The sequence below is a fragment of the Formica exsecta genome, unplaced genomic scaffold, assembly GCF_003651465.1.
Source record: "Formica exsecta isolate Colony F162 unplaced genomic scaffold, ASM365146v1 scaffold17, whole genome shotgun sequence".
In the NCBI taxonomy this organism is placed as follows: Eukaryota; Metazoa; Arthropoda; class Insecta; order Hymenoptera; family Formicidae; genus Formica; species Formica exsecta.
The window spans coordinates 297458-309058 of record NW_021849015.1 but is presented as its reverse complement, the minus strand read 5'-3'; the positions used below and the strand labels follow the sequence as shown (position 1 = coordinate 309058).

The 11601-nt window shown below is 39.0% G+C and overlaps 1 long non-coding RNA gene across 1 annotated transcript in view; it reads right to left on the bottom strand.

The window, feature by feature from the left end:
- The window catches only part of LOC115233282, a 197378-nt gene extending 191281 nt beyond the window's left edge, over window positions 1-6097 (bottom strand). Inside the window, exon 1 of the long non-coding RNA XR_003883766.1 lies at window positions 6022-6097. This is a non-coding gene — a long non-coding RNA (uncharacterized LOC115233282). The remainder of the gene's footprint in view (window positions 1-6021) is intronic.
- Between the last annotated feature and the right edge of the window lie 5504 nt (window positions 6098-11601).

Genomic DNA, 11601 nt, shown 5'->3' with positions numbered 1-11601 from the left:
ATAAATTACGAAGAGCGTCTGGACGGCGGTTGAGAAATAGCGCGATTAATTGTTCTATCTGTGTGGTACTTAACGAGTAACGGCAATGAGTAATTTTCGCATAATATTAGCCATTAATTGCAACATTTGTTTTGTTAATTGACGTACTCCGCTTAACGATATGCGCGATACGTTACACTGCACCGCGTACGATTAACGTCATCATATCCAATGGCGCGCAATCAATTTCATTCCTAGATAAGCCGGGGGTACACGGGGGATATATTTCTTTTAATTAATCGAGAACATTTATACTTTCACGGCGCGTATTACCGCGTTACGCCATAGCGTTATGGCTTTCGAGGGAAAGTCACGCTTGAAAAGTCTTTACGATCTGATGGGACTGATTCTAATCAAGCTACTAGCTGCACGGTAATTCTATCCGAGAAATTTGAGAAGATCTAATATCGTGTGTAAATCGTACTCTGGAACGAGCGTCGAGTTACAGTTTTGTTAAATTAACTTTGAACGAAGAAAAAAGATTTAGACGTTGCTTCTTCAAGCCGTTTAGGGAAAATGAGGATAAAGCAGTTTTTCTATTTAAGAAGAGTGAAAATAACGATGGCACTCTTTCTCTCCCTCTCTCTTTATCCGGCCGCGGAACGGTAAAAGACGACTATCGTCATTTACAACGGGAATATATGAATGCCAGAGTGACAGAGGATGCCGGGTGATATTATCTCGCAGCGTTCGTAATGGCAAATCCCAACGATGTATTTTGACTTCTGGTACCGCCCATCGTAAGCCGGAAAATATAATGCTGCGTGATTTACAATTCGGGTGGTTGGCCAAATCATCTTTTTCTTTCTTTCTCTCTTTGTCTGTCTCAGTGACGAGCAGTCTCTATTACTGTCAATGGAAAGCAAACACTAGCGCGAAATACGTCCTGGCTGCACAGCGAGGCAGAAACTCCGGAGACGGGTAACTCGCAATAAGAATGCCATAAACTTTCATTTCCTGCCATGGATGTCACATTGCGTCATTGTGTTATGTCGTCGTGACTTTTCTCATGTCCGTGTACATATACTTTGCAAAATCCCGACGGGAGGGAATAAATTTCAACAAGCGGCCGATACGCTCTCGAAAATCCGACTAATTATCATATCTTACGACAAGAGGCTGCGACGGATGCGAAAATATTTTTCGAATTGTTATTTATAGACGAAATACACGTGCTTGATTATTTGCCATACCGATTCACCGAGATACCGACGAGAGCTAAAAGGATAGTATATCTTCGCGCGCACCAGAACGGATACTTAGTTGTCACCGGCAGAAATAGTTTCACGTATGAAGACTTTTATGACATTCACGACGAGGAGGAAGTGCGAGGAGTGTGAGGGGAAAAAAGAAGAATTATTCCCGTCCTCTGTTCTTCATTCAGTGACTTACGGGAACCGCGCCAACCTTCCGACCCGCGCTTGCCCATTCGTCGTCATTCGATCCTTATCTGCGAGATATTATCGATGACGGGGCCTGTAATTTAATCTAATTAATCACACCGCAAACCGTGCGAGTATTGTTCACGCGCTCCTTGGCATTAAATTCGCATGAGCGTAGCGGATTAAAATTACCTTGTCGCTTATTTAACCAAACCAGGTTCGAGGCGCTTACTTTAATCCCCGTCCGAGATACATTGTACACGGTGCCTGATTATATTCGTTATACCGCAAGCCCCATTTGTTGCAGCACTACGATTGCGCTATAGCGTTACAGATTCGTTTAACTGCGTTTGCCCCCGGGACTTCCGGCGATACTGATTCCTATTGTATTACGCGCGCAATATTGCTTCACCAATATATAAACTAGATAGTAAATTTCCCGCAACATTGCTTCCACATAAAACATGTTTAATTTCACAATGGTGCGTAAAATCTATTTGGAGAAATCAAAACGACGAGTATAAAATGTAAAATCTTAGAGAGAAAAATATAATAAAACCTATTTTCTTTTCGCAGAATTCACGCATGTGTTTAAAATACCATTATAACTTTTCGATTGCTCAAATAAAAGTAAATGCGAATCGCTTGAAAGTTTGAAACGATTTTCATTCATTCCAGTCGCTTCGTACCAATTGGTGCAGACGCATTTCAACGAATCTCTTTTTTACTCACTGCACAATCGATTGCCACATAACAATGCAACTCGCGGCAACTAATAGATACATTTATCAACCTCCACGCACGGCGCGAGACAAATACATACGTAGTCGTATTTCGTGAATACTCCCCCGTTCTGCTCTTTTCTCCGACATTGGCGAAACTCCGTCGGTGGTAGTTCTCTCATCCGTGCGAAGCGACGGAGCGAGAAAGAGAGCAAAATGAGCGGCGCTTGAGTTATGACGGTCGTGGCCCGAAAATATTTCGTGAGCTTTATAATCCTCGGGAGCGTTTCGTCGGGACGAAAGATGTCTATGTATAAATACGAAGCACCGGGTATATAAACATATAAATGCGAGCGAAGGGAGAGCTACCGCGAAAAATGTCTCGATGGACGTGATACTCCTTGCCCCTCGTCGCCGCTGCCGCCCTTAAACGCCGTCTTTCAAATAGCTCGGGAACGCATTTATATGCAGAGTGCACTTTCCGAATATGCATAAACCTTAGGAAAGAGCAGAGGGCGGCCACGTAGATACTAAGAATTCTCGCGCGATATGTCCCGTTTGTAAAGTGCAATGGGATGTCGCTTAAAAGCGAGTGGAAAAATTGAAATTCGATACGTTATATTTACTGAATATAATCCGAAAATCACTAGCGCTCTCTCCGACAACGACATTGCACGCAAATTTTTAATTGCCCCGCGCATCATTTAACTTTCAATGCACGCTGCACGTTATTAAAAAAGCAGCGAGCTTACCCCATAATAAAGAAGAATGCTCTGATTTAGCAGAGCGTGTGCATGGTCATTTCCATTTTCCGCGATATTTATTTAACGACAGTTGCAATTTTTTAATACAGAATAATTACTTTACGCGTCGGCTGAACGAATGTACGCACCCGCGATATAATTGAAATTTATTTACGTGTAATTTAATAACCAATTCTATTATCTCGTTTTGCATGACTCTGTAATAGCCCGTTTTATCTATCTAGCGATTTATTCCTAACATTTTGCAAAGTACATGGTAAAATTGCGATGGCGAAAAGCTTGTATATCTATATAAATAAATCTAAGTAAAGTAGATAAATATTAATTTACACAGTATTTTTATGTAAAGGATTTTACAGACAGCTTTCTTTTAATTATTCTACAGATATTTTAAAGAAATTTTTGTGTAATCTTATCATTCGCGATGTCAAACAATATTGCAATTATATATGTTACAGCACATAAACAAAAAAATAATATATCAATAGATTTCTATTAATTTTCTTTTTCCTCAAAAACTTGAAACGCATTATAGATGCATTTAAATTGACCACTCGGCTATCCCCTATCTTCAAAGGCTAAAAAAGCAGCTAACTTTATTTTCGTGTCAATCGTTTGCATGATAATTAATGTTTGTGTAACGCCTTTGCAGTCGACGATTAAAATTTATGACGATGGCGCTCACATGTATCTTAACTGCATGTAACTATCGTATCTTCGACTGATTTATTTTTCGAATTATCAGCCAGCCTGTGAAAGTATCATTTATTTGTATACACCTTATCGCGCAACAAGGTCCATTTTCAATTTAAAGACGAATATATTAAGTGGAAAGAAATTTTAAAAACATCGTTTTTTTTTTCGAGACGTAATAATTCGAACGATGTGCACGCGAAATGACTGTAATTTGATTTAACACAAAGAGCGTGGAATTATCGACGGATACGTGATTGCTCTGCATTAGTCTGAAATCAGTCTCCGACGAAATTAGATATAATCACTACCGTCCGGCAGTTAAATCGATCCTTTCGTGAGAATGAGCATCTTTAAAACCTTGGCGTTCTCACAAGATTATAGGGTTTCTCAGGTGGGTCCCTTAATATTCTATCGCCACGAGTGGGCTATTTCCCATCATCGTTATCATCATCATCATTATGTCATGTGCCTAAAAATTTCTCGAATCAACATATATTTGCATATTCAGTAGACCAGTCGTTTTAAAAGGCACGTCTTTAATTTATTTTCTCGTCCTTCCCTATCTACAGCGCACATTCGTGGCCCGAAACTGGAATGAAATCAGGAACACGCTCAACAATACGGGACCAGGATTTATTGCTCCACGTAGAAAAGCCGGTTCGCGAGAGTGACACTCGTTTCGTTCTTCCTTGGCAGACGTATTCGTCTTTTCGTGAATTTATTCCGCAGTTTACCGTGCGGTCGCGCGCACGATAATTCTCTCTCTCTTTCTCTCTTTCTCGGCCCGCGCTCAAGACACGTGAATTTGGTCGGTAAGCGGAACGTAGACAAAACTACTTAAGTACGATACGAAGAAAGGAAGGAGGGAACGAGAGGGAACGAGAGATTCGACGGAGATTCGTGCGGGAACGGAGCAGAAAGCCAAGGGAAGTGGCCAAATCCAGTTTCGTATCTGCAACACGAATTCCCTGTCGGAGGCGCCTCTAAGTAGCCGTAACTCATTTCATGCAGGGCGGTAATGGGTTTTCAACTTCTCTACACGTGAATGCTGAAAAACGTCTCTCCATCGCGCGGTGCGCCCATTTATCCTTGGCGATGGAACTTGTTAAGCGAATCGTTTTGCCACAGTGAAAGCCAAATAACATTTTATCAGCATTAATCTTATACTCAATTAATATAAAAAGTATCTCTACATTCATTATCAAATATATTTTTCTTCTGAAAAGAGAGATTTTTGATGTTCTTTGCTTCTTCGCGATTATTAAAGAAATGTAATGATTATTTAAATAATTAATTAAATTTTTTTTCATCATTGTCAGTTATACAATATTATGCATCTAAAGATATGAACATGTACACAAAAATATAAAACACGATTCAAGGATATACATATAATGTAAAAATAACTGGTACTACTGTAAGAGTTACAATCATTTGTATTTATAAATTAAGCATGATAATTACCCGGAGCAATGTATATTTTGAACTATATTAAGCTTCATGAAAATTTATTGATATCTTGCAAATGGGCATTGATTCTTAACGAGGCGTTGAAGTATGTCGACTTGAAACGTCGAAGTAATGACATCTTTTCGCGAGAGGTGCGTGTATACACGGCACGACGCGACGCATATATTTAAATACCGACTATAAACTGGTCGGTCAACCGTGGCCACTTTAATACCGAGCGCTAGCACGACAAATATTAACAGCGCGTATTACGAAAGGCTCGTAAAACAAAACGCGCGTATAGGTGAGTATATACGTATTCCGAACTTCGACCGGTCGAACTGGCTTTAAAGAGTCGTCAGGAGAGACGATATTTGCATAAAAATGCCATGTGTTCCTGTCGGCAGGGAGACGAGAAAGAAAGAACGCATATTGAAGAATAATACATGTATACGTATTCCTCAAATCGTATGCAAACGAAGACCAAAGAAGGCCAGGTGTATAATGAATAATCCCCCCCCCCCGCCTCCTACCTCCCCATTTCTTCCTTCATCCTTCCTTTGCTAGCCCATGGCTACCGCAATCGAGATAAACGCTAATGTCCAGCTCGATCGATAAAACTTATTATGCGATCGCTCAACTGTCATAACAGATCGCCGATAAAATTCTGCCGACGTCAGAAATGGTACAGACCTATTTCCCGACGATTCAAAAGGGCTAAGAAAAGATGTCAGCTGTCCTATTCATTCGTGAGTTTTTGATTATCTGAAAACGTTACTCTGTTTGGCATATATATATATATATATAGTGGTAGAATAATGGAAAAGCCCAATAAACAAATGGAAATATTCTACGATACGGAAAGGTTTACTAGTGAATTTGACGGTTTATTGAAATCCTTTACACAGAAAAATATCATGGATTTCTGGAATATATTACCGATTTGCTTTGATAAAAGAGAATACATACCATTCGCTGTTCATACCGGAGAAAAAGTCCAAAACTTCTACATCAAGCATGCCATTGAAATCTTGATACTTTTGCCTGGAATATAAAAATTGAGCTTACTAAAAATTCTATTCTATGCATGTGTGCGTTTGATTAAACAAGATTATATTAAATAGATATTGATAAATGCAAAAAATTGCACAAATAATAATTTAAAATATTTATATCCTTCAACAAATCAATAAAAATCGTTATTAAAGCATGTCACTCTCTATAAAATTTCAGATAATTTACAATTCTTTTTTTATGAGATTGTACATTTATCTAAATATAATCAACATAGTGGTATTTTAATAATCTGTCAAATGCCAAACTATATTAAAAAAGGAATTTAGTTCGAGAAGTTGTTCGAGACCGTTTGTAGTACAGTTAACGTCTGTTAGACACAGGTGCATGGGGTTCGGCAATTTCACGATAAGACGGCAGAATGAAGGAGAAAAGGTCGAGTGGTTCGTCGGCTTCGACAGTTAATCCGGCGCCTAATATCCAGGGAAAAAGTAGGCAACGTAATTCCACACCCGTTTTGGTGCGTGGCACAGCCCGCGCAGAAGCCATTCTTTCAATCTCCCCCGATTGGATATATCGTGAGTAGGAACGAAAAAAGGAAGGTTAATTGGTCCGGCATTGACGGACGTATCGGACGCGTAATCCAGACTAACCCATCGACTCCACGACATCGTGCGAAGAACGTCACGCAGCCGGTGATTGCCTCGGCAACACGTTTCTAATTTTATTTTCACGTCGAAGAGAAGAACTTACATATACTATTACTCTTACTCATACATTATACTGTATACTACCTATAACCAGTTTATGGCCGTATGGTGAGTATTCGCCGGAGCCAATCCTATACCTAAGTAAGCAAGCATTCGTGAGTTTGATCACATCGACACAGCTGGGTATCTTTAGCGAAATAGTCTATTTACAGGCGTATCATTTGTATGAAATAGTAAAACAAATTTATTTTATAAATGACTCCCGTTTCCAACGTTGAAACATTAATGCGTCATTCAAATTTTAAACGTTTCAAATGATATACTATAAGAAGCATTGATAAAAAAAACATAAAAATAATGTATCTTTTTTATTCGCGAAATATTTCTGAATAAAGATAATATTTGCAAAATTTTGAAACAATTTTGTAAAATTTTAAACCTATTCAACATTTATTTTGTTTAATTTTTGCTACATTTGTTTGTAAAATAATTTAAACATTTTTAAAAAGAGATAAAGGCAAATTTATATTTAAAATAAATTGATTTGATATTTAACAGCTATCCGCAATTTAATATTATCTGAAAACGTTACTCTGTTTGGCATATATATATATATATATAGTGGTAGAATAATGGAAAAGCCCAATAAACAAATGGAAATATTCTACGATACGGAAAGGTTTACTAGTGAATTTGACGGTTTATTGAAATCCTTTACACAGAAAAATATCATGGATTTCTGGAATATATTACCGATTTGCTTTGATAAAAGAGAATACATACCATTCGCTGTTCATACCGGAGAAAAAGTCCAAAACTTCTACATCAAGCATGCCATTGAAATCTTGATACTTTTGCCTGGAATATAAAAATTGAGCTTACTAAAAATTCTATTCTATGCATGTGTGCGTTTGATTAAACAAGATTATATTAAATAGATATTGATAAATGCAAAAAATTGCACAAATAATAATTTAAAATATTTATATCCTTCAACAAATCAATAAAAATCGTTATTAAAGCATGTCACTCTCTATAAAATTTCAGATAATTTACAATTCTTTTTTTATGAGATTGTACATTTATCTAAATATAATCAACATAGTGGTATTTTAATAATCTGTCAAATGCCAAACTATATTAAAAAAGGAATTTAGTTCGAGAAGTTGTTCGAGACCGTTTGTAGTACAGTTAACGTCTGTTAGACACAGGTGCATGGGGTTCGGCAATTTCACGATAAGACGGCAGAATGAAGGAGAAAAGGTCGAGTGGTTCGTCGGCTTCGACAGTTAATCCGGCGCCTAATATCCAGGGAAAAAGTAGGCAACGTAATTCCACACCCGTTTTGGTGCGTGGCACAGCCCGCGCAGAAGCCATTCTTTCAATCTCCCCCGATTGGATATATCGTGAGCAGGAACGAAAAAAGGAAGGTTAATTGGTCCGGCATTGACGGACGTATCGGACGCGTAATCCAGACTAACCCATCGACTCCACGACATCGTGCGAAGAACGTCACGCAGCCGGTGATTGCCTCGGCAACACGTTTCTAATTTTATTTTCACGTCGAAGTGTAAAGCAAAACAAGCAGCCGGCGCTATTTTTATTTCTATCAATAAAAGAGCAAAATCGATATGCTCGCCGATATCGTTCGGATACAGCTTTCGCAGAATTTCCGTAATTGGGCGCAGATAATTGAGAGTAATTGTCACTCGCATCTAGCGTGCGTGACACTGGTTAAGCCATACACATTCGTTATAATAACTACTATAATAACGCGCGTAAATCATCACTATTTTTCATTGTCACTATACACGATTGTATCGCGATGATTGTATTTCGCCACGTTAATCTGACAAAAGACGAGCTAATAAAAAAAAAATGCTCATTCATCATGTGCTTGTCGTAAAATTGAATGGTAATATCTCCCTTTTTGAGAACTACACAAAATTTTCAATATTTCCGACTCGTTTTCCCACGCGAATCGCTTCAAAAGACAGCAGGGAGCAAATTTACGTCTCACGTCGGACCTTCGACCACGAAGAACAATAAAATACATATTGTTATTATTCTCTTATTTTATTCGAACTGTTATTCGCCGTGCGATTCGTCGTGCAATTTATACGTAAAACTCGAGGCAACTGTTCGCCTAACGCGACAAAAATCTTTCGCATCGAAGAGATAAGAAACGGAAAAAAAATTTACACGGCATTGGAAAGATCGAAAAATCTTAAATGGTGAGAGAGATGCTCGCCAGCAGAACGGAAAGGATCGATTGCATAATGTATACATGCATGCAACGCGCATTATATTTTTTATTATTATTAATCTTTAATCTTGCCTCGATCTGTGGACTTCATCGAGCAAGTTCGAAAATAGCTTCACCTTCGCCGTGGCGTAATTCACGAGCCGATTATCTCCATGTAAAAATCAAAAAAATGTGTCGCGACGAACATTGACAGCAACACGATTTTCACAACTGCATCCCTGGTGCAATAAAATACATCGTTTTATAATGGCCGAATCGAGCAATTACATTACAGGGTTACAGCTTGACACTACACGTTGCCCGAATATCTCGCATGCGCGCCTCGAGAAATAAGAGAACCGCTCGTTCCTTTTTCTTCCCCTCGGCACGTGTCCTTGGCCCTGCCTTCTCTCGCGCTTGTCATCGTCCGTCCTTATTCCGTATCGTGTCGCCGAAACGAGTTTACGAGATCTTCAACAGAAAAGGCTCTTCGTTGTTACAGAAGATAGCATCGCGATGCTTAATCGAGTGCTCGATAAGCGCTTATAAGGGTCTTGCTGTCGGCAACTTGTTTATTCTAATTAGCAGATATAAGATAGAGAAGAAAGACGAGAAAAAACGTGCTCATCATTATACAGGATGTCGCTAAGGAACACGTGGTAACAGCTTTCTTAGAAAACTTCAATTAAATCATACCAAAATTTTCAACAAGCGTGCATTAAAGTTTCTGCTGATTCTGATAATTATAACATTCTAACTGTGTTTGCTTATGAATCGGCAAAAATAAAACACTTATTTATTTCGTGTTACTGCGAGAAAAAAAATTATGCATATTTTTTGCTTCAATGTTGATGTGACTGCTGCAGCGAATCGGGAGTTTTAAAATACGCTTGCGTGTCGTACCAACCGGGCCCATTAACGAGTCGTAAAGGGCTATTAGCGTTAACTGGATAATTAATGCGACGCTTATTAGCGTTTCTGTTACGCCCGATAATCGGCAAAGCCAATCATGCGCATTCATCGGTATCGGTAGCTTCTTCGAGCGTTTCGCGCTCGCGGCGAACCATCTCTTTGCGGCGGCTCATTGCTTTCGCAACACCCCGTAGTACTCGCGCACATTGCAACGGCCGTGCTGCTCGTAAGCCGACGACTCGTACGGCTCGTTTGCATGAGTAATTATCAACGTCCCGAGGGACAAAAGGCGATTTTCTCTCCCGCGGCGAGTCGACGTCGGCGAAGCGACACCAGAGAATTCCGTGTGCTCGTCCGTTGCGATTTATGGCGACCAGACACTCCGCGCGCGGTGTCCAACGAGATGAAAAGAGTAGCCGCGAACAATGGGGGACCTCGCGGCTGCTCGACTGGCCGTGTTCTAACCGGGGATAAATAGAAATCGGTTGAAAAGTGAATAGGCTCTCTCGGTAACCTCATGCGCTGACATATCGCACGTGCGTGCACAGAGATCTTCGCATTTAATCGTGAAAGCGCGTGCCGTCGAACGATCTGCGAAATGCGAGTTACGCATGAAGTAAAACCCATCCGCGCGATACCGTGTATTCGAATTGCGCGTTAATTGGTTTAATTGATTTACGAGTCAATTCGGTAAAAGTTTCATGGAACGTATAGCGGAGTATCAATTTTATTGAAATATTTGGAAGAGATATTTTGTTATATCTCTTTGAATACTATAATTCTACACACACATACGCACATAGATTAAAAAGATAATGAACTACAAAAGATGTATGTTATATACAATCAATTGTACTAATTAGAAAATTGTGTTAATATATGAAATTAACCATATTCTATTTTTACTTCAGAGTCAATAATATATTTGCAGAATGAATTTAATTTATTTTGTATAAGTCGATATTTCTCTCTCTTTTTCTCTCTTAAGGTGGTCCAATAACAGCTTGTGCAGCTAGTAGAATTTATTTCAGATATGGATATGCGGATTTATTCGATACTGGGGCGGACACTCGGCGAACGATACGTATCGGGCAAATAGAGATCTATTAAAACCTGAACGTTCACAATTCCTGTGAGTCAGTACGCTGAATGGCAGGGGATTTTCGAGTGGGCGGCAAGCGAGTTAGCTGGATGGATATCGCGCGATTTGTTCAACGATATTAATGACGCGTGTCCATTTCATACGTCGCTTATTTTCATGGGATTGTTATGTAAAACACATTACTTGTCGATATTTAGTATATTTATGACTTCGCATGCCGTAGTCCCTAATTTAAAGCATGAAACAACGCTAGTTAAATATTCGGATTTGATTATTACTGTAATCTCTCTCTCCTTCTATCACTTTGAAAATTTGCACGTATTAACAAGTAAAATATAACACAATGATGGAAATTATATCTGATTCGTATGTTCGTAATATTAGATATTAAATGCTAAATTGCTGAATGACATGTTTTCTAAATCATTGTTAAAAGTTTAAGACATGTATTCACAAATGTATGTCTCCGAACTATGCAAATTTTGGCGCGACCTCACAGATTAGTAGATGGTATACTCTAAGCAAATAGAAATCCATCGAGAAACTGATATTTGCCGTTCCGTTAT